A 24,586-nucleotide genomic window follows, 5' to 3' on the forward strand; every position below is an offset into this window, starting at 1 on the left:
TGCTCTCTGAGATCTGCTCCACTTAATCCTTCCACAAAACACCTCAAGTCCTCCTCCTCTTCCTCCCAGGCAACTTTGGCTCCATCTCAGCTTTGACCTTCCTTATAAATACTTATGAAGTCTATGGAGTTGAGAGAATGTTAAGGAAAAGGTGAATCACTTTTTTTCTTTCTTCTTGTGTTTGTGTTATTTCTAAGAGAAGAAAAAAAAGTCACACAGCCACCTTCAAAACAAATCCCAAGGTTTACTTTCTACATTTAGAACAAATGTAGTCGATTTTTATGCTCCACTATCACAATTATACGTGGAATCGTTGTTATTCGTATATTTGTTTAACCTCTTCTATTCTAGAATGTCCTTAGTTACCATCTGTACATAGCTGCAACCATACCCATCAGAATTATTCAAATCTAACAATTTTCTAGACAGTTTTAAAAAAGTATGTTCATGGCAATACATGTTGAGGTATACAGCAATGCACTTAAATATTTTCACTGTAAAATATTTAAACAATATAGAAATCTATAAAACAAAAAGTGAAACCTCCCTTCTTTTCTTAGCTTATGTTGTATATGTTTTTAAGGATCTACCCTTCTGCACTTCTTTACATTTGTATCATGTATAATTGTTTTTAACAGATATAAGATCCAAGGAATATATACATCTTTGTGCACATCCATATGTCTGTGGGATAGATGCCTATGAATGGCATTATTGGGGCAAAAGATATACACATTTAAAATCTTTTATAGATATTGTCCCATTGCTATCCAGAAAAGCTATAATAATTAAGCTTCCTATCATGAAAATACCATTTTTTGCACACCATTGCCATAATTGGATATTATAAATTTGGGTTTTTTTGGTTCTTTTAGTTTGTATTTTCTTATCATTATTGATGTTGAACATATTTTTCATGTCTATTGACCATTTATATTTCTTCTCTAGATACCCTTTCATATATCTTGTCCATTTTTCAACTCTTTATTGATTTGTAGGAGCTCTTTAAATACACTGGAGATTAATTATTGGTTACATATGTTATGAATAATTCCTCCCAGTCCATCACTCAGTTTTTCACCTTAAATTCATGACACTGAAGGTTTTCATTTTTATGAAATCAAACACTCCATCTTTATATTTTGGCTTCTGGGTTTAGTGCCTTTGTTTATTATTTAATTAAGAGAACAAAAAACAACTATTGCTGGTAAATGCTTCTGCCAAAAGGATCTGCATCCAGCCTTCCCTTCCTGGCTTTGAAGATTGAGGACAATGATACAAAGCCATGATATCCAGATTCCCCAAGGTGGTGAGAGCATTATGACCCACAAGACAGTTGTTATTATTGAAAATCTTGTCCAAGGGCTTGAAACTTCACTCTTGTACATTTTCCCCATCAGTACAGTCATCAAATTTTGAGTTTTCCTTTGCTGACTAGAGATTGTGTGGGGTCATTATGCAGATTACACACTTTCAGTGTCCAAAGTTAGGGAGAATTGGGAAATGGGAGCTGGCCCTGCACACTCCAGAAGATAATTAGAATTTCCTTTTCTTTCTTTTCCTTTTTTTTTTTCTTTCTTTTTCTTCTTCTTCAAAGATTATTATCTCAAAAATGTGTGTTTTTGGATGGGAAACAGCATGCTCATTATTAACTGAAGATGTTAAGTAAATTACAATCATATTTAATTAATTCAAGTTTTGCTTTCATTTTTGTTTTCCACTTACATGTCTTTCTCTATTGGTTTTTCAAGCTTCTTTTACCAAAAAAGCATACTGTTTCCAACTTGTGTTTTCCAAAACCTGGGCAGTATTTCCATATATGTCTTGGAGACTTGGCCCAATTATTTCCTTTTTTATGCCCTTCTCATTGGCCAAGGCCAACACTGACACGAAGTGCTCACACCATGGTAAAATGACGGCTCATTGCCTCCTCTCCTTTGTGGTTAAGTGGGCTTGTGGCCCAGGTCTTTATGTTTAGAGAAATCTACATTCCTGAGGCTCTTCATTGTTAACAATGCTCTTTCTTTTAAGACTTGTTGTGTGTTGTAGTGTGTTTTTATGCTCTGTTCATGTGTACATGTGTAACACTATTCTATAAACAGAGCAGAGACCATGATGCACTGATATATTTAGTACCTCACTCCCTGTCTCATGAAAGGCCGACCCAGCCAAGGTAAGATACTTAAATTTTAGTTTGTGAATTAGAAAAAATTGTCGAGCTGTCTTGTCATAAGTTCTTTCTTACTATCCTTCTGCCTCTCATTAACTTTTGCAACTCAGTAAGCCCTTCATCAGGAAATATGCACCTAAACTAGACCCTAAATTTAGGACCTAGGACCCTAGGTCCTAAATGTTAATTAACTTCTCTTAACTCTGAAGAAATGCCCTAAAGTTCTCTTTCTGTCATGAAGCTTGGAGACCCTTGAGATGAGAGTCAATGCAATGTCTCTAGAGATGTAAATTTATAATTGAGGCTAGTGAACCCATGCATGCACATTAGTTCAAGCCTTCCTATCCACCCACACCTGCGAGGTGCTGACCAGTGAGACTGTCATGGAGGAAGAAGTGAGCTGTAAATTTAAAAGCTCATGTCAAGCTACCTGGGCCAGAATTCCAGACTAGATACTTATTATGCCTCAGTTTCCTATGTTGTAAAATAAGAGTGACAAGGGTAGTTAAAACAATACAAGGCACTTAGTAATGATCAAATGCAGCAGGACTAATCATAGCAGCAGGAGTAGTCATAGTATCCCTCATCATAGACCTCAAAAAGAATAACAGTGAGATAAATTGGGGAGACCATATAAGCTCTTTCCACTAATAATATTTATCTGGTCTCAACTCAAATCTCATTTGTTCAGAGTATAATAACAGAATACCGGTACATTTGTTTCCTATTGTTGCTGTAACAAATTACCAAAACCAAAGTGGCTTAAAACAAACGTGTGTATATATATAATTATATGTATATATAAATAATATATGTATTATTTTTACAGTTCTGGAGGTTAGAATCTCAAAACGGGTCTCACTAGGCTAAGACCAAGGTGTCAGCAGGACAATGTTCCTTCTGGTAGTTTTAGGAAAAACCTGTTTTCTTGTCTTTTGTGCTTCTAGAAGCTTCCTGCATTCCTTGGCTCTTGGTTCCCTTCTTTCATCTTCAAAGCCAGCTCTTCAAATCTCTGACTCTAGTTTTCTGCTTCCCTCTTCCACATTTAAAGGACCCTTGTAATTCCATTGTGCCCATCCTGAAAATCCTGGATAATCTCTTGATTTTAAGCTCAGTTGATTAATAACCTTAATTGCATCTGCAACCCTAATTCCCCTCGCCATGTAACATGATATATTCACAGGTTCCAAGTATTAGGATATGGGTAACTTTGAGGGGCCATTATTCTGCTCCCCAGAGGCAGCACTACTCCTGGGAATGAATAGGAAAAATTAAAACATATTCACAAAGAATGGAATATGGAAACTTAGAAAAAACATATCTATGTTCCAAAAGTTCTCCAAGTTTGAAGTTTGTGTAGTTGTGATTTTCCCCTCATGACGAATACAAAAAGGAAGGTCCTTGTGGCCTATATGTGAAGGCCCCAAGAAATTGGGGAACTGGGGGAGATTATATTCTCCTTGGCATCGACGCTTCCTGTGGAAGCAACTCTTGGAGATAATCAAAGGGGAATACCAGTTGGCAACAAGGCATATGGAACAAGGGAGAAAAAAACAAAAAAACACAAAGACCAGGTTGGTACCAAAGCTAGAGGCAAGGCAGACACGTGATGCCTAAGCTTTAATTGGCAGGAGCCACCCCACCCGATGCTCACTTCAGGAACCAATCTGAAAATCTAGGCTTTTTAGTCCATTGTTTTATTGCATTTCGAAAAAGCCACACATCACCTTTTGAACCTCACATCATCTTACATGAAGTTACTAAAGAAATCTATATTCTTTTATTTTTTCCTATTGATTTATATGGCTAATGAGACTCAAAGCTGATAGGTGAGATCAAATCTTTTCTCACCTTTCCACCTACATGCAAGCCCCCACCCCTTACTAGAGCTGGTGAAATAGTCTCCTATCTGTTTTTTTTAATTCCTCTCTTGTCTCAACACCATCCATTCTCCATGCAGAGGCCAAATGATCTTCTAAAAATTTAAGCAAGATCACATCATAACCTTATCAAAAGCCTTCTGACATTTTCTCAGTGGAAGAGTGAAAATGGACTCTGACCACAGTCTCATCAAGGCCCCATGTGAGCCGCCCCCATGGACCTCACCACCCTCATCTTTTACTCCACTACATTCATCATGTTTCAACCACATGGTTTTCTATCTGTTCTCTGAACACACCAAGCTCAGGACTTTTGCACTGGCTGTCTCCTCTGCTCAGCAAACCTGGTCCCCAGTCTCCACATGGCTGACCCCTGTATATCTGTCTCATACCTGATCAAAGTTCACTTCCTTAGAGCAGCAAGTACTGACTACTTACTCTAAAAGATGCCCCCACCTCCACCTCTGGCACTTTCTAACTCATCATGCTTTTATTGTTTTTACATCACTTACATTTGTCTGCAATTATTTCATCTATTTGCCAGTTTACTCTTTTCTTGTCTTCAACCCACACTCCCAACCTCCCTCCTCACAAGCACAATTTTTTAATTAAGTAGGGATCAAATTGGCCTTATTTGTGGCTGTAGTCCCAGACACCAGAGCAGTGTCAAATGCATGATAGGGACTTCATAAATATTTTTGAACACATAAATTAGGGGGCTGTATTTATTTTACAAGAGAATTTTTATCGATAGTGTCTTAAATAGTAAACAGATGCACTTATGACAGCCATTTCATTTACACTTTGTACCTCAGTTTCCTCTTCTATAAAATGACAGTTGGATTAGATGACAAATAAGGCTCTTCCAAGTAATTACAGTTCCATGATGATGACTTAAATCAAAAAGATTAATGCCAATTTTTTAAAGGACAGTTACTAAGTAGAGTAGTGTCCACCTCTATAATTTAAAAAATGATTCATTCACATCTGATTCATCCATAGGGATAGTTGTCTCTTAACTCTTTATCTGCAGGTTTCTCTGTTGACCACAAATTTCTCCACAGCCAGGAGAAGAGAACCTCAGGCCAGGCAAACTGTCCAGCAGCACAAATAAATACATATTTTCCATAAGACCAGAAGGTTAGGTCAGAGCTCCACAGAACACAAAATAAAGGGAAGATTTTATTTCTCTTTATCTGTTACCCCACTTTCTACCTATGGATACTTGCATCAATGAATCTTTGAATCAATGAACCTTTGTTTGCAAGGTTCTCTTGCAACTGAACCCACCCCATTTCACTCCCCTCTTTTCTCAGTCCAGCTACACTGACCTCCCTATTATCTGTAAAAAGACTCAGATGCTCCTCAGTCCAGGTTTTGCACATGCTTTTTTCCTTCTGACTAGAATGCTCTTTCCCGGGTTGGTCTTCATGGCTTATTCCATCATCTTCTTCAGGTCTTCACTCAATGCCACCTCCTCAGTGAGACCTTCCCTAGGCACCTTGTCTAAATTGCAAACATGTTCTCAACTCACTCCCTACCTCCTTGCCTGCTCTGTTTGCTCCTGTGCATTTATCACTAAGGAACGCACTGCATATTTGCTTACTTATGTTGTACACTGTGTCTTGGCCCCTACTTGAATGCCAGCTCCAGAAGAATGAGATTTTTGTTTGTTCCCTCCATTGTTGAGTCTCCAGTACCAAGAAAGGGGACTGGCAGAATAGCAGATCCACCAGTAGCTGTTGACAGAAGGACACATTGTTTTGTGACTTCTTGGTCCCATTACATCAAATGCCTCTCTATACCCTCTAATATGCCTGAGAGCAGAAGCTGTCACTGCTTATATTTTATTACATTATCGCAAGTTAAAATTTTTCACCAACAGAAGTAATTCCAAGAGTTTGAGAAGGCGATTCCACACTCAGCCTCGCCCTGCCCACCTCCCCGGCCTCCCATCAGTTCCTGCACTGCTCCCTGAGCACCCTCCACGCAGTAGGAATCCACCAGCAGCTCCCTAAAGACACCTTGTTTTCTCCCTTCTCATGACTTGGCGAGAGTTGCTCCCTCTTCTTGGAATGTCTTCCCACATCTCATCAATAAAGACAGCGCCACAATCTCCTTTAAGAAACTTGCTTTGGTGGAAGGGAAAGCAGCCATCTCTTCCTCCACGTTCCGTGTACATTTCCCTCTGTATCCCATGTACTCTCACTCCTCCACGCCTGTCCTTAGGGAGGTGCCCTGGCCTGACACACCCTTGTGCCTTCTCTACCAGACTAACTTCTCCTCCTGCAACACAATGCAGGTATAACCTTTCCCAAGAAGCCCTTTCTAAAACACTATCCTGAGTGAAGCTCTCTTCTACCTGCAGATTCATATCCAAGTATTTGTCACATTTAAAAAATTTGTATTTTATATTGGAGTATAGTTGATTTACACTGTTGTGTTAGTTTCAGGTGTACAGCAAAGCAATTAGGTTATACATATTCATATATCCACTCTTTTTCAGATTCTTTTCCCATATAGGTTATTACAAAATATTGAGTAGAGTTCCCTATGCTATACAGTAGGTCCTTGTTGATTATCTATTTTATACACAGTAGTATGTATCTGTTAATCCCAAACTCCAAATTTATTCCTCCCCCCAACCTTTCCCCTTTCGAAGTCATCACATTTTATTGAAAAGGCCTTATGTGTCCCAGTCTCCTAGGCGACAGCATTATTCTCCTCTTATTCAACTTTATATTGTCTATACCAATCAATAAATGTTAATTGAGTTAAATTATATTTGTCTATGACATTAATCGACATATTCTATTTTAATCATTTATAAAACATATCCCATCACACTCTAGTAGACTGTAAGACCTCTGGGAACAGAGACTATTATTTATAATTTTGTATCTCCAAAGACTGACACACAGTAGGAGGTCAACACATATTTCTGAGGGAGCAGATTGCACGTCCTGGATTCCTTGGTACAGGAATTTGCACAAAAGTGTTGCCATAGCCATCCAGAGTCACTGTGTAACTGATCAACTGATCATATGGTATTAGGAAGTGTTTTATCTGCCAAAGAAAATCCCCACAAAGTCTGAAGCAATTTGGAAATATAGGAAAAGAGAAAGAGAAAGAGAGAGAAGGAAAGAGAACACTCCCAAGCACTCTGTATTCCAGTCCTCATTATGGCATAGCTTAGAAAATGACCTTCTAGAGGGGAGCATCTCAATGGACATTGTGCCTGTGGCATGGAACTAAAGAGGAATGAATTTTGGTATTACCACCTGGGAGAAGTTTGGTTTGGTGGCTCATAGAACAGAAAGGGACAGTCTACTGTCAGAAGCCCTGAAAGAAACAAGACTCTGGGTTCACAGTTGAAGGAAGTGATCGCCTGCCCCTCAGCCAGCAGAAAATTTAATTAAGAAGTAATTATGTAAATAATAGGCACAGATACACAAACTTTATAGAATGGAACTCACAGAACATTTTGGGTAGTTATTAAATTTATTAACTCTGGTAACAACCACGAACAATTTCCTAAGTAAAGTAATTAACCAGTACTCACTTTAAATATTAGAAATAGTAATATTTTATCATAAAAACAAGAAAAAAGAGAAATGATAGGAGATGCAAAATGTTGAACCATATTAAATATGTGAGTTTATTAATACAATGATTCTAATTTTTTTTTTCTAAGTCATGTACCCTACTGAGAATCCAATGGAAGTTTTGAACAATTTCTGCCCAAAAGATGCCCATGATACTACATTTTCTGTAATTGAGTGATTTGGATTATGGACAAACCCTGTCATTGCCTCTGGCACTTACCAATGAATAAGATCTAGTGGTTAGTGGGTCATTAGCAAGATTCCAGAATTGTCTTTCCATTTTAGGGGGACCATGGACTTCTTTAAAGCCCCAATAACCCCAGATCTAGAAGATGTTCTTCTAAAACATTTAAGACTTTGTTAGTAGAATAAAACCCAAAATTGTTTAAAAGGCCTGCAAATAAAGTATTACCTGGACTTTGTCTGCCTCTTTCACCTCCTGATGAGACATTTCCTCCTTATTGTCACACTATACTACTCTTTGATTTCCTAGAAAGCAGCATCTTATGTGGTCTTTTTACTGAGATTTTTTCCTTCCTCTCCCTTACCCATTTCCATTCAACTAGCTAATTCTTATTTGTCGTTTAGGTCTCAGATCAAGTCCTCCCTTATCCCAGCCTGCACTTGAATTACCTCCCTTAAATTTCCTTATTAGCATTGTGTACTTATATGTGAGTTATTAGAGTGACGGCTGCTTCTGAACTTAACTTTAAGCTCCATGAAGAAGGGATCATGTCTCTCTTACTCAGTCTTGTATCTCCAGTGCCTAGATCCATGCCAGCCACACAGCAGAAGCTCATTTAAATAAATACTGAATAAATGAATGAACACCTACACAGCAGCAGTAGGGCCACAAAAACCCGCATGATTGTCAGTGACCAGAGATTCTAACACTGTAGTGGTAGATTTCTTTACACTTACACTTTGAAATTTCACATTTTATTGAACTGGCTACTTTTAACTTCACAAGATAAAGAATAGAGGAGGCAGATCTGGAAGGACAGAACTACAAACATTAGTCTTCTGGGAATAAAGGTAAAGAATATTTTGTTTACCATTGCAAACCAGATAGTACTGCCTTCAAATTTTAACAAATAATGTATTATTTTAATGTAAGGTGAACAGTTTTTGTGGATGTATGGCACAGATTGAATAATTCAGTTATTTAGATCATGTGAGCATAGACAGTCATTTCCATTGGCAGCTACTAAAGTGTGGAATATGGTGGTCTTTCGGGAAGGAGTTTAGTATCACTCCAAATCTTAACCCATCCCTACGTACACCACTTACCATCTTACCAGGCATCAGCAAATAATTGATCAAATGATTTCAGTCCCAACATAAGAACTCTTGTATTATGTCTACATGTTCTTAGATAAGTATAGGGGCTTGCTCATTTCCACACTTTTGACCAAAGGGAAATGGATTTTTAGTGAGCGCTGTAAGGACTTTCTTAGGTATCACAGGGGAGGTTGCTTCTCTTTGGTTGGTCCACAGGATACCATGGCAAATAGCAAACAGGAAGAGAATTCATACACTAATGTAAGCACTGTATTCACACTTTCCAAACTCCTTTTCCTCTTATTTTTTTTTTAAGAAGGCTGATGGTCCATACAGCAAAGCAGAACATGCCAAATACAGAATGGAAATGGACAAGTTGAGATGAAGAAGTAGAAAAATAGAAACACAATCTTTCAATTTAGAAATTGATTATTTTTATTCTAATACCTGAAAAGAGGTTCCCTGAATGGTAGAAAAGAATAGCCTAATCGAGTCTATCACTGATTTGACTATTCAGTCGAATGGTGAATATCACTTTATTGTCAATTACTTAAGCATAATATGGACAATCATTTAATAATCAATCTCCTATGAGCTTGGTGATCAGATTCTGTCCTTCACATCTGATCATTTCTCAGTGAACTGAAAAAAAAAAAAATCACATTGGGACCTGCAAAATGAAAACTCTATATTTGATACTACTGCCAATGGGCACGTATTCTTTCGAGACCACATGCTGTGAATGTTGCTGACCTGTAACATTCTGGGAGACATAAGTCAGCCAGACACCTCCACATGCCACGACATGCCCTTGTGCACAATAGGCCTTTGATTGGCATAGCAAGAGAAATCTCCAGAACAATTCCACTCCAGTGTCCTCATTCACTTTCCCTTGGCCTTTTGCAAATCACGTAACATTTCTGCCTGATATGCTTGGTTTGTACAATATCACAAATGAAAATATCATATTTGAGGAGGGTTGCATAAGCTCTCATTTCATTGTTATTTTAATTACTGCGTTCTCTAGCTTGAGCTCCTTACATAATGGTGCACCTGGCTAATTTCTAGCAGGGAGAGCAGTGTCTCTATCTTTTGTTAACTTGCTTTTGTAATAGTGCATGACCCATGCCCGGATGATCTACTTGTAACAACTACATTTTCAGGAAACTGTGAGGGCCTTAGAGGAAAAAAAGATGAAGAATGACAGGGGGTTAAATGTCTGATCCTGCAGAGTCTATAGTTAGTCTATGAAATGCCCTGTGTTTGGATGCAATTAGACACATCACTTAGATCATAACACGGAAAAGAGAACAGAAGTGAAGAGCAGCCTTTGATTCAGCAGGGTTTACTCAGGATGTGGTCCCCCACTGTGTGGATGATGAGGACACTACTTTAAGAATCTCTGAGCTAGTTCTAAGGGGCAAGAGATGCTCAATTGTCATCAGCATGATGGCTGACAAAGACTGCGATCAGTCAGCCTCAAACAAAAATAAATGTCCTGTTAAGGAAATAAGAACTTCTTTATTTCTTAGAAGAGATTTTCTTCTAGAAGAGATTTTCTAAAGAGAAAACAAATCTCATTTTGGCTTGAATAATCCAAGTAGACAGGTTGGTTTCAGTGAACTAATGTGGTAGGTGATCCTCAGTTTGACGTTAGCAAACGATACATGCTTTCGTGGTGTCTGAATAGGTTAGAGAAAAAGACTGAGGTTTTGGCTTGTTGTTTGCTTTCATTCTAGGTTAAGCAACTACAATTCTTCTCAATAAACAGATACTCGGTATTGTGAGTTCTTCATCAACCATTGCTATTTTCTTTGTTTCAACCATGCCTCAATTTAACTTATTCAAGTCACCCAGGATTAACCAAAGACCTACTGTTTTTTTCTTTTAAATTGAAGTATGGTTGATTTACAATGTCATGTTAGTTTCAGGTGTACAACAAAGTGATTCAGATATATATACTTTTTCAGAATCTTTTTCCATATAGGTTATTACAAAATATTGAGTAGAGTTCCCTGTGCTACACAAGAGGTCCTTGTTGGTTATCTATTTTATACATAGTAGGGTGTATCTGTTAATCCCAACCTCTTAATTTATCCCTTCTCCTCCCTTTCCCCTTTGATAACCATAAGTTTGTTTTCTACATCTGTGGGTCTATTTCTGTTTTATAAATAAGTTCGTTTGTACCATTGTTTTTAGATTCCACATATAAGCGATATCATATGATATTTGAATGCTACATATCTTTAGATACAGGCAAAAGTGTGCTGGTAAACTGGATCTCAAAAAAGAAAAGAAAGGAACAAACAAACAAAAACAGAAAGCCATGATCAGTACTGTTTGCTGATTTCGTGGTACAGATATTCCCACCATGACTGACTTCAACTCACTGAATTAAGAGTGGGGAAGAGATGCTCAAAATCAACTGTCTTGAGCTAATGGGAGCCTGCTCTTGGAGCAGGAAAAATAACTGCGACAGCAAGAAAAACAAACTAATATTTACACAGCCCTTTCCAGCTCACAAAGTGCTTTTCTCACACAAGTGCTCGTCCAGTTCTCACAGCATCCTGAGACAGGTAGTATCCTTGAAACTTAAGTTCAAAGAGTTTAAGTGGTTATATCCACTATGCATAGTAGATAACTGATCTAGGACACATGCTTTATTTTCTGAAATCAAATTCCATGCCATTCCAAAGTACCTTCAAATTCCATGTCCTTAAAGTTACAAATTAATTAGTAAAATAGTTCTACTTTTCTACATAAACAATTGCTTACATTTTATAATAATTTACAGTTTTCAAAACATTTTTGCATCTATTATTTTAACCGAATGTCACAAAAACATGGTGAGGTAGGCAAAGGCAGAGATCATAACATACATTTTACAGATCCAAATTCTGAGGTTCAAATAAGTTAAGTGAGGGACTTCCCTGGTGGAACAATGGCTAAGAATCTGCTTGCCAATGCAGGGGACATGGGTTCGAGCCCTGGTCAGGGAAGATCCCACATGCCACAGAACACCTAAGCCCATGAGCCACAACTACTGAGCCCGCGAGCCACAGCTACTGAAGTCCACGTGCCTAGAGCCTGTGCTCCGCAACAAGAGAAGCCACCACTCGCCGCAACTAGAGAAAGCCCGCACATGACAATGAAGACCCAATGCAGACAAAATTAAAATAAATTAATTAATTGTTTTAAAAAGTTAAGTGATTTGTGGAAGATCTCATAGTCAGAAGCACTATTTCACCATGTATTGAATAGATGAAATGAGTTCCTAGCCTATAGTGACAGGAAGGAATAAAAAGTTAAAACAGAACTTATAAGGAACATTAGTGTTGGGGCCCAGTGGAAGGGCAGTGTCTGGGATGAAACTGAACAGAAACAGGAGGTCCCAGGCCCTCTGAGACAGGGCTACCATCTTGCTTTCACCTATACCTGCACATTAGAACCACCTCGGAAGATTTAAAATTTTCAATCCCTGGACCACACCCAAGACCAATTGAATAAGAATGTCTGGGATGGGATGCAGATTATCAATATTTTTTAAAGCTTCCCCACTTGATTTACAGAGGTAAATTAACATATACAGAGAGAACAATCAATTTATTCTTTTACTTATTTATCACATTCACACACCCCTCCATCCCTCCATTTATACAACAAATATTGGTGCACACCTATTAGTACCTGTGAGTGCCAGGCACTATTTTAGATGCTGAGGCTACAAAATGGACAGAGACAGGATTTCACTCCCTCACTGTCCACTCCCGTGGTGCTTACATTCTAGAAAAGAGTTTACTCACTAGGAAAGCTGGGGGTTGGGAGGAGAGTGTAACAGAAGATAGAAACTCAAGAAACTTAAGCAGTAAGACCTTGGTTCTCTCCTGGTTGGCCCATGGACTTGTAGACTTTTAGAGGATGTCACCTTTTTTAGGATCAGGGATCCTTTTTCTTATAATGATATTTCACCCTGCATATAAAATTAAGTGACAGGCTTTAGTAGTTTGGGTAATAATCATACAGTTGCCTTAATTTATGCACTGGAAAGCCTCCTAAACTGTTTTGTGTAAATCATTTTTAAGGTAACACTGAATACTACTTTCCTATTAACTCAGATTATCATTTATCTTCATTACAAGTGAACTTTAGTTAGAAGTGGTTCCTAACAAATTTAGCTACAAATGTCTCACTGGGCCCTCTATTAAGCACAAATCAATAAAAAACAAATGAACCAAAAGACAAAAAATTCCTAGTAAATGCATAAGAGGAGTTATTTTTTCAAGTTAATTTCTACCAAGAGACAGAGATTTCTTAATTCCCTGATCCCCTAGTTCGACCACATGAAAAGCTGTGCTTGTAAATATAATAAATCCATATTTACTCCCATTGGTCAGGAAGCAAACTCTCTTTTTAGGACTGATTTGCTCACATAGTTAACACTATTCTCTTAAAGTGCCATTAATTAAATTGATGACCACACACCACATGGCGGATAGAGGCCTTGTTCCCTGACACTTGGCCCTGCTTTCTTTCACTTTCTCACTGACTCACTTGGCATGCAAAGAATATTCCCTCCCTCTACAATCAAGTGACTCAGGACATGCCCCACCTCACCTCTGAGCAGCCCAGCACTCCACAATGACTCAACAGATAGCACTGTCACTCTGGCTTCACAATCCCTCTCTCTGACTAGACTCTATAGGATAATGAGAGAACCTTGTCATCTCAAAGCCAAGGCCAGTTCATAGTACTTAATCGTTGCCCCTAAAGGATCAATGAATAAATTAATGATTTATTTAACATTTAATGCAAATGATGCTCTTCTACAATGCAGAAATTTTCCAAGATCACAAAATGCTCACTTGTTCCTTCTTAACCAACAGAACCTCTTTTTATTAAAAAAAAAAAAAAAAAGGAGGGGAGAGAGGTAAGGAATTCCCAATGTGGTTGCTATTCTGGAGACTTCTAAATGCTAAAATGACGCTGAATTGCTGAGGGGTGCCATCTTTTCTCAAGTGGAGGGCATCCTTTGAAGCAAATATGGATTCTGCAGACACTGATCATCAAATATGTAGTTTAGTCCTTCCCTTTGTCGCTCTCTTTATCCTTGCATTTATTTCCCTTTTGGCCATCTGGTGCCATTAGAAAGTGGGTATGAGAATTAAATGGAACTCAAACTGAATACACATTTCCACTCAGCCAAGGAAGCAATTCGGTTGGCAAAGTAGAAAAGTCTAACAATCTTCAATCATGCAGTACTTGAGTGTTCATAAAAATGGCTCTCTAGGCATGACGTGGATTATCATCTTTGCTTTACAGATAAGAACAGAGGGTTATTTTTCCAATATCGTGCAGCCAGTGAAGGGGAAAGCTAGTAAGCAAATCCAAGTCTCCCAATTCCACGTCTTTTCTCCTTTGAACCACACCACATTCTGAGAGTTCCACCGAGGTACTCTTTCCTCCCCCACCCCTTCCCTCTACGATGGATAATGGAGAAACAGCTATGATGTGAGACAGTGGGTGCCCCTAACAGAGAGCACTTCAGGGTGACAGCTTTCATGGTGTCAAGATCAGCCACCTGATGACTCTATCTTGATGTAATGGCTGTGAATGAGCACTGCTTATTGTCATATCTATTACTGAGAGTAATTAAAGCCAAAACTCTTTCCCTTTCAGTTAGAACATTGGGCTGGTTTAATTTCAAATGCAAAGAGAATAGGTACACAAGCAGACCAAAAAAAAAAAAAAAAAAAAAGGATATTATGTGATTTCAGGGCAGCACCAAATATACTTTATTCAGAATACATATGGAAGGTAATGCAGGCGTTAAAAAGAGGTGAGAATGAGAAAATGAATCCATTATTTGTTATAAACTGGCCAGAAAACATGTTGCTAGTGTCTATCCATTACACACCACTTATAAAAATTAAATACACAACCCAGATGGTGGGATAGTTGATTGATTTCTTGAATAATTTTTGTCCAGATTGGTACAAAACTCCCTCCTAGAAATACTTGGATGACCCCACACTATGGAGTCTGTATATTCCTCCTGTAGTTAACTATAGCCCTGTCTTAGATTCTCAGCATGAAGGGTATGTCCATGTTTGCTGAATATTTTAATGTCAGTATAAGATAATTCCAAAGCTGTTGTCTCATTCAGTGCATCTATGTGAAGAAAAAAGGGCCCTCTGAAGTCAGATAGAGTCTGCAAATGCTTCTTTTTTTCATCACAGTTAACCAGTATTTATGAGAGATGGGAGGAGAGAAGGAGTGGGAGAAGGAAAGAGCAAAAGAGAAAGAGAGAGACTGGCCTTGTGTCTTTCTATTGTTTAAATTAGAAAGAACATGCAGGGCAGTCTGGATGTCATTAAGGTAAGCTGGCTGGCTGACTGGCATGTAGTCTTCTAAGGTGACTTACAGCTTGGTGCATTCACTATGGTTCAAAGTCTTTGGTGAGGATCCAGTGATATATAATAATATACGACAGCACTTTGAAAAACATAAAATGTTACATAAGCATAAGGCTTTATTATAGGAAATATATGTCTCAAGAGATGAGGAAAGCTTTAAAAAACAGGAGATCACAGAGTAAAATACTTTTATGAGAGCTCTTCCCTTTCCTCATTCACATTGCCCCTCCAGAACCATGCCCTTTGTCAACCCAGAAAGAAAGACATCTGCCTTGGTCTCTTCCTCCTGCAGCCTCTCCTTATACTTCTTTTATTATCCCAGTATAGTAACTATTATAGAAATGATCGCTAAAATAATTAATTACTGATAAAAAAATAATGAGTATGGTGATTTACTGAAAGTCCCTAATCAGTGAGAAATGAACTGTATTTAAAAAAGATAACAATGGTCTATGGTGATTTTGTAGATATATAACCTGATAAATACTGCTCTCTTCTGTGATAAACGCTTCTAGACTTGAGTTCTAGCCATACATCTCAAATCCTAATTGTTTTTTTTTTTTACATCATTTTTATTGAGGTATATATGATTAATACACAATAAAAGCATCCATTTAAAGTGTATAACTTGATATAGTCATACAATCACCATTATGTTATAAACATATACAGTCATATAATCACATTACAATCAAGAAAATAACACTTTCATCAACCCCCAAACTTCCTCTGTACCCCTTTGCTATCCATCCCCTTCCCCAAACCCCAGCCCCAGGTAACCAGTGATCTAATTGGGTTTTAAGCACATCATTTCTCCTTACTGAGTTTCATGTATCTCTTTTGGAAACAAAGAAATTGTACTGGGCAAGCACCTAGAAACCCTCCCAAGAGGTAAGCTATGAGCTATCATCAGATGACACTTTAGGTAGAGCCAGCAAAGAGAATTCATTTCTAGAGGCGAAACTTACGAAGTTCTAGTCGCTCTTGGCTTTGATTTTGATAGGCAAAATGGGATACTGGATGGCAGTGTCTGGACCACAGCTTGTGAATATAATATGCGAGAAAATGTTTGACCCATCACCCTCATATTCCACTTAGGGAGGGCCTACTTTGGCTTGGTGGAATGCCTGGACAAGTTGCATGGGGTGGAGTAGGAGAACACAGCAGCAGGGATGTTCCAAGAGCCAAGGCAACCAAAACTGCTCTGCAGGCAGCACAGTGAAGGCTTGGGGTTTACATTTGAAGAGTTGAGGAAGAAATATGGAGAAAGGAGGTTAATGTAAGTTTAGGGCTGTGTTGGAGAATTAACCAATGGGCACCTGCTAGTTCAGGGATGGCTTTAAAAGACATTTAAAAATCGGGAATGCTTAATGTTCAATCAGAAGGTATCTGCATTTTGGCAATATAACTTCCTGTTTTCTCCTTCTCTAAATCTTCAGTAAAGAGTGCTATACTCATGGGTTGACTAAGTTTGGTTGTTAGTGCTTTTGATTGCTTGTTTACGGAAATCATGAAATGGGTTAAAATTCAGATCTGGATCTAAATGTGCAGGCAGAGATAACCTTGAGAATGTAAACTACCAGGTAATTAGAGGATCTCTTTGAGAATGTTTTAGACTTCAAGGAGTATGGAACAGGAAGACACCCAATCCCATAAGGCCAAGAAATCTCCAGCGATTATTTATTTTATCTACTTTCATGAGTAGCAGGTAAAGAAAGAGTGTTTTGAAATTTATGAAAACTTTGTGAGACTTCTGCATCATAAGCTAGGACATGAATCAGCAAACTACAATCTGTGGGCCAAATCTGGCCTGCCATCTGATTTTGCAAATAAAGTTTTATTGGAACACAGCTATGCTCATTCATTTACAGATCTACAGCTGCTGTCATGATATGACAGCAGTGCCAGAGACCATATGGTCCACAATGCTGAAAATGTTTACTATCTAGCCCTTTACCAAAAATGCTTCTTGATCCCAGATATAGGAAGCTATTTTGGTGAGTAAATGCCTTTGACAGCCTGACTCAGTCTCAGGAAAGGGAGCCCCCTTCTTCCAAGAGGCAACAAGACCCTGCTCAATAAGACTGGCCTCAAGAATTGGCAGAGTATTTCTCCATCTGCCCCAAATGAATCATTATCTTGACAAAAGGCATTCCAAATAAGAACGCATATGGCAATGAGAGGAGCTTTTGAATCGAAAACTCTAATTGCTGGGTTTCCTCCCATCACAACCATTTGCACACTCATCTGTTCATCAAACAGGAATAAAGAACCTTCTCTCTGCCTGGTACCAAATTAGGTGATGAGAGCCCAGAGATCAATAAGACACTGCCTGCCTTCAAAAATCTCACAAAGGGAAGGGACAGGACACAGATTGTTGGAATGCAGTACAGTGGTTACAGACATAGAGGCCTGTATTTGATACACCTGCTCTAGGCATTTCCTCAGTGTTCAGATCTTGCCCCAGTCGTGGGAAGCAGTATATGGTTGCTTCTGTTGGACTGAAATACCATTCAAACATGGCACTTCTGCATGAAGCAGGTAAAGATAATGCTAACCACATCTTCAAATACTTTAAAATGAAAGCAATGAATGTTTTCTAAAACAAATATTTTTAGCACTTAACACAGAGACTGGAACATAACAGCTAAATCAATATTTGTTCAAGGCATATATGGGGAAAAAATGAAGAATGCTGAAGAACTACACTGCTTACATGGAGATAGAGAGTGAAGCTGAGCACTTGATGGAAACCAATCAGTTAAAACAAAACAACAGAACATCAGAACTGGAGGACCGTAGAGATTGTTTAACTCCTTTATTGAATATGGGAAACAGGCCTGGGAAGGTGTGGTGATCGCCCCAAGTCACCTGCCTAGTCTCTGGCTGACCTAGGACTAGGATCCTGGTGTTCTGTTATATAGTTGGTTCTCTTTCCACTACATCAGTAGTTTCCAGCTGCTTTCAGAGCAACCCTCATACTCTGAAGTGATGGCTCGGGCATGGATGATGAAGGCGGTACAGGCAGCCAGAAAGAGGCCAAGCACTTGAGAAACTAAGCCCCCAACTTCAACACAAGCAACTCTATTATCTGTTATGTATATGTACGTTGTGGGTTCTGCCCAAGATTTTGTTTGTAAAAGGATAACACAGCAAAAAAACTTTTGAAACTATAGCAATGTACCATGCTGTCCTTGGTTGAAAATACATATCTGATTTTCTTAGTATTAGCCATGATATGAAGGTTTCTGTAATGCATTAAGTTTAGTAAGGATTCTAGGTTTTTAAAATGAGCACAGATCCTTTCCTCTTGTGGGGTATAGAAATGAATCTGCAGAAGGTATATTTCTTCTATTTGGGATGGGGAGATTCCCCTTGTGAAAGGAGGTAAATTCCACGCTCTTGATTCAGCGATCTGATTTATAGCAAGAATGACGGTATTAACATTCCACTTAAGCCTTTACCCGTATAAAGCCATTGATTCTGTACTTGAAAATCTATACATGGAGAGCTGTAATTTTACAGAGATTTTGATGCTCTTCAATTTCTGCATGAATTTAGGGTAAGAGCAAAGATTCTTGAAACAGTTGCAAAATTTATTCCTGCAACCAAGAGGGCATGCTCAAAACAAAGTGGGAAGAATTTTCTTTATAAGACCATCTTGACCATATGCAACACCATTTTGAAAACTTTGGGAATTCTTGCATTTTTAAAACTCACCTAATGCAGTCGGCCTCCAGGCTGGTTAATGAGGGTAGCTGGGGAGTAACCTTGAGTTCCATCTCATTCTCCTGAGAGGTGTCCTGGGAGGTGCAAGTCAGATGAAAATCAGAAAAGCCCATGGCTTTCTGAGGGAATGTGTGAGAAGGGCGAGAATAATTTCATTACCTGCTTACATAAATCCCCATAGATAGAAGAGAAGAGTATGTAGGAAAATACTATTTCTCAACGTTTGTCAGACACTGTGCAAAGAACATATTACTTACATGATCACGCAATTCTAACAAAGGTGACTGGAGGTAGGAGGCAGCAGTTTTTTTTTTAATCTTTATTTGAAATATAGTTAATTTACAATGTTGTGTTAGTTTCAGGTGTATAGCAAAGTGATTCAGATATATATATATACACACATATATATATTCTTTTTCACATTCTTTTCCTTTCTAGGTTATTATAAAATATTGAGTATAGTTCCCTGTGCTATACAGTAGGTCCTTGTTGGTTATCTATTTTATATTTAGTAGTGTGTATCTGTTAATCCCAAACTCCTAATTTATCAGCCCCCCTTTCCCCTTAGGAGGCAGTTTTTACAGATGAGTTAGTCTACCTTGATGAGTCTAAGTAATTCACTCAGGTTCATACAACTTTTAAAGTAACAAAGCCAGCATTTGAATCAAGAATCGTCTGTTTCCAAAATCTGTTCTCTATCATATCTCCTTTATAAAGCACTTCCAACTACCCAATGCAGAGATCATGACTTAAGATGTTAAACTGCAAATAACCTGCTTAGATGAGAATGTATCTCCTCTCTCTCATGTACATGTGTGCACGCACATGTGCACACACACACACACACACACACACACACACAGAATCAGCTGTGTAGAGCCCAGATCCTCGTTGGCTACAGTATCTTCAAAATCGCTTCGGATGAATGATACCTATAATCAGGCAGAATCACCTCACATAATAAACATGCACTTATTTTCTAATTTCTTTCATTTATAACCTGTGTGTGTTTGTGCACGCGCCTGTGTGTGTTAGGAGTATTGCTCAGCGCGAACACACAAGACAACTGCATTTCACAGTTGAGTCTTCAGGCAGCAATATTTTAGCAGAATGAACATCAAATCTTCCCAATGACTTGCGAGCTGTGAAAGACACTGAAGCTAACTCCAACTGTAAAAAATATATTGGCTTCAGAAGAGGAATGGCATTTGGAAGGCTATGCTTTAAGATGATGTTGAGGGAGAGCAAAATTGAAGGCTGCAGTTCTCAGAGTGAAATCATCACTTTGAGGGCCCAGGTGCAGAGCTGGAGGTGTGAGGAGAAGATCAAGGTCTCCTCTTCTGTTCATCAGATTTGCAGCAGATCCTGCAGGGAAATGCAGCTGCAAGTGGGCCTTGGCCACATCCTGGGTCAAGGCTGTGATCATGCGATTTTCCTGCCAGCTTCTTCCTTCAGCTCTCTAAGATCTAGCACTGTGCAAGGTGGAAGAAGACGTCTTCCAGACCACCCAAGACATCTTTCTCCTGAGCCACAACTGGTAGATGCTGCTTCTGCTTTGATTTCGTTTGAATTAGCTCCCCCTGGCATTTTAGTGTCTCTGAAAGTTTGGGATATTTTCGGCTAGATCCTCCACACTAACACCTGGTTCTGCAAAAAGTAGGTGGTCCATCATTGTTTGCTAAATAGAGGACTGATTAAAATATCTACAGTGGCAAGTTACTGAGAGGTGATTTTGTAACAGCCCCAGTGAGGGTGATACCACTGGTTCCGTTTTACAGGTGGTGAAGCTGAGTCTGAAAGAGGGTAAGTGATGTGTCCGGAGACAGTGGGGCTGGGACTCACACCCAGGCAGTCTGACAGCAGACCCTGCAGCCAACCTCAGAGGGAAACTGAATCCAACAGCTCCAGTGTCCTTTCCAGGAATCTGGGTCCACAGTCTCCTCTGCTCCTCCTACGCATGACTACTCACAGGAGAGTTAAGAAGAAAAAGAGAAGCTGATGTGCAAGGGGTGAAAAAAATTGGAGAACTGCTTCAGTAGCCATCTACCAACACTGCCACCCCTCCTCTTAATTAGCAGTGAGTGCCTGGGGAGGAGGTTAGATTTCCAAAGAGCTGGTTCACGAAAAAGCTAGGGAAACTCATTACTCCTCACCACAGGGGTTCAGCTCTCCCCCCCCCAACCCTCCTTAAAAGCACAGTGGGGTGACTGCAGGAGAGATAAGGAAACATAAATAACAACTGTGCTTTCTAAATGGCCCGGTCTGCACCATGCTTCTCCTTCCAGAGAGGTGTCTGTAAATGCACAGAAGCCTGCTTTCCAGACCATGCAGTCAAACCAAGTCAGTTTCCATCTGTTCCTGGTACAGCAAGAAGCGAAGCAGGAACCTGACACAAAGCTGTGGATCCGGGTCGTAGAGCCCCACTGTAGTAAGAGTCTCTTAGAGTTCTATAGAATTTTACAGCTCATAAAGCCTTTTCAAGTGAATGCTCTCGTTCCTCTTTTGAGCCTTGTAGGATAGTGGAGTGGGTGTGAGGTTCTTTTTCCCAGGGTAAGAACTCAAGACTAAGAAACATTTCAAAAGTCCCCCATCCTACAAGGGACTTGAACCCCTGCTTTGACTGTAAGCAGGGTGGTCCTTGCACCATCTTCACCTTTTTCAATACTGGTGGGAAGGGCTGGTGCACTGGTTCTTCTAGGACTCTGTTAGTGAACCCCTCCCCCCTCTCCTGATAGGGAATAATATGGACTCTCTTTTCTAATAAAAACCACTAAAGAAAGCTGATATAGACCCAATGATATTTACTAGAAAGAGAAGACTGCTCTACTTCAAAGAGCTGTCGAGACCATCTTCTTAAAGGCTTGTGAGAGGGTGGGAGGTGTTGCCCTCTTCCTCCAGTACCACTCAACTACACAGGCAGAGTGAGCAAGAGTGGAAACACACCTCCATGGCATGTTTTCAAAGGTACAGAAAAGTCAATCTCCCCCTAAGTCATTAGATTGAGACTCAGGAAACTTGAGTTTCCTTCTGGTTCTGCTACTAACCAGATTTAAGACAAATCATGTAAATGTGTATCCTGGTTCTGCCGATTGGTAAAACATGAGGATTTTTAATGATCTCTTCCAGTTAAGGTGGTTGATAAAGTCTGGATAGAACTGGAAAAGGAAAAATACTTGAAAAATGAATTGTAGTTCAAATGAGATGTGGAACTGACATATGAATCCAAGATTCATATATCAATGGCTCCACTCTTTCCAGTGGGAATAGATATGAAAATTCCCACTTTGAGAATTATAATCTAAGTACCTCACATATTAATGGTAATATTGAGACATTACTAGCCCCAAATGCATTAGCAAAGATTCAATGTGATGTTGAAGAGATAGGACCCAGAGTGGTAAGATTTCATGCACTAGTGAAGGGGACAGTAAGGTCTCAACTCTGGGGTCATGTCAAAGGAGAAGGGTCTGAATGGCGATTCCAGTGAGAACAGAGTAGGACAGAATAAGGAAGGCAAAAATGGCAACTAAAGAAGAGAGGGTAATGAATGAGAAACAGACAACATTTCAAAGCAATTTACTAAGATACCCTGATCTGTTAGTATTTCTGATAACCAGTGTAGTGCCCACAAGGAGAACAGGTAGGATATAAGATGCCCAGTTGCCAGGCCTCAGGACCCACATCCATACTGTAAACTCCACTGTTAGACATTCCATTCCTGGGATTAGGTACATACCAGAATAGAAATTTGCACAGGCTGCAGCAGATGGAACTAAATCCAAAAGCACCGTGGTTAAGATGAGTGTGGTGTCCAATGTCTTTATTTGAAGCATGGCTCTCTTACAAATTCGCTGTGGAGTTCTAGACAAGTTACTTGACCTCTCTGTGCCCCAGTTCCCTCATGTGTATCTATCTCATAGGGATGTTGTGGTGATTCTGAAATGATGTGTAGAACAGGTAGCACATCTTAAGCACTTAACAAACAGTATTATTATTGATAAGATGGCTTTGAAACTCTTTTTGCAAATATGCGTTTTGCTATGGTCTGAATGTTTTGTGTTCCCCCAAAATTCATATGTTGAAATCCTAACCCCCAAACATGATAGTTTTAGGAGGTGCACCTTTGGGAGGTAGTTAAGTTATGAGGGTGGAGCCCTTATGAATGGGATCAGTGCCATATATAAGAGGCTCCAAAGAAATCCTTAGATCCTTCCACCATGTGAAGACACAGTGAGAAGGTGTCAGCTATGAACCCAGAAAGAAGGCTCCCTCCAGAAGGTGACCATCCTGCTGGCTCCTTGATCTTACTTTCTAGCCTCTAGAACTTTGCACAATAAATTTCTGTTGTTTATAAGCCACCCAGTCTGCGGTATTTTGTTATAGCAGCCTGAATGGGCTAAGAAACATATCTAGAGCCATGGTTCTCAAGGTACGTACAGGTGAAACACCCAAGTTATATTGCTAAATTCATGTTTGGTCTCCCTCAAAATCATAGCAATTAAATATGGTCAGAATCATTTTTTTAATCCATAGTTTTTTCTTTAAATATTAGCCACCTTCTACATCAACCCTAAGGCTACCTTATTTAGAAACTGCTAAGTAACAGATACATAATAGAGAAATGTGTGAATTGCAGTCGTTCATGGAAGCTTGTTCTTTCGTGGGCATGAATGTTCATGGGTATGATTTTCTATTGCTCCATATGATGTAACCATAATTTCACTGTAAGACAAGCCCTAGTTTATGGAGTAAAATATAAAAAATAATGAAATAGCTCAATATCGTATTTCCCTCCAGATGTTCCACCACCTGAACTAGTTTGAAAACCACTGATCTAAAAATTGCCTCATTCTTTAGCTGTCCTTGCCTAAATGAAAGAAACTAATATATTGGTAAATTTGAGTACTTTGGATTATTTCTAAAAACATGAACAAATAAATTGAGCATGTAGCTGGCCTATTAATAAAAATGTTTAAATCCATAAGTAGAACAACTCTTTTTTTTTTTTTTTTTTTTTTTTCTCCAAAGCTGGTTTATGGGTATAGCTTTCTAGAATTCTCTTTTCCCATGACACCTGCTGGATCTGGTGCTCTCTATACCATTAAGTACCAATACCATGATTTCTATTATACCATAGCAGGTGAGTGAAAAACGTGAAGTATAGACATTGCTAGCCGCCAATAAGAATTCTTAAGTGTTTTCTTCTTAAATATGTCTTTCAAGCTCACCATGACAAACTTCCATGATGCAGGCTAACTGGAGGAGATGGTGGACTAGGGGTTTAAAAGGCTTTCCCTCACTTAACATAAATAGGGCCATTCCTAACCCCTAAAGCATTTTAATGCAAATTTTTAAAAGTGATCCTTCTTCTTGATTGATGTAGCCCCTACCTGCCCCCTCCATAGGGTGGCTTGCACAGTGTACAGCTACACAACTACATGCATACACAACTGTATGCAGTGGCCCTAAATGTAATGAGTCTAAGTTCCATCCAGAGTCTCAAGGTCA

At 39.1% G+C, this 24,586-nt stretch overlaps 1 protein-coding gene across 4 annotated transcripts in view; it reads right to left on the minus strand.

Annotated features, from left to right (window-relative positions):
* The window catches only part of CTNNA2 (catenin alpha 2), a 1,204,911-nt gene that overhangs the window by 639,482 nt on the left and 540,843 nt on the right, over positions 1–24,586 (minus strand). The gene's annotated exons all lie outside the window — the stretch shown is intronic.

Source organism: Balaenoptera acutorostrata, chromosome 12, assembly GCF_949987535.1.
Source record: "Balaenoptera acutorostrata chromosome 12, mBalAcu1.1, whole genome shotgun sequence".
NCBI lineage: Eukaryota > Metazoa > Chordata > Mammalia > Artiodactyla > Balaenopteridae > Balaenoptera > Balaenoptera acutorostrata.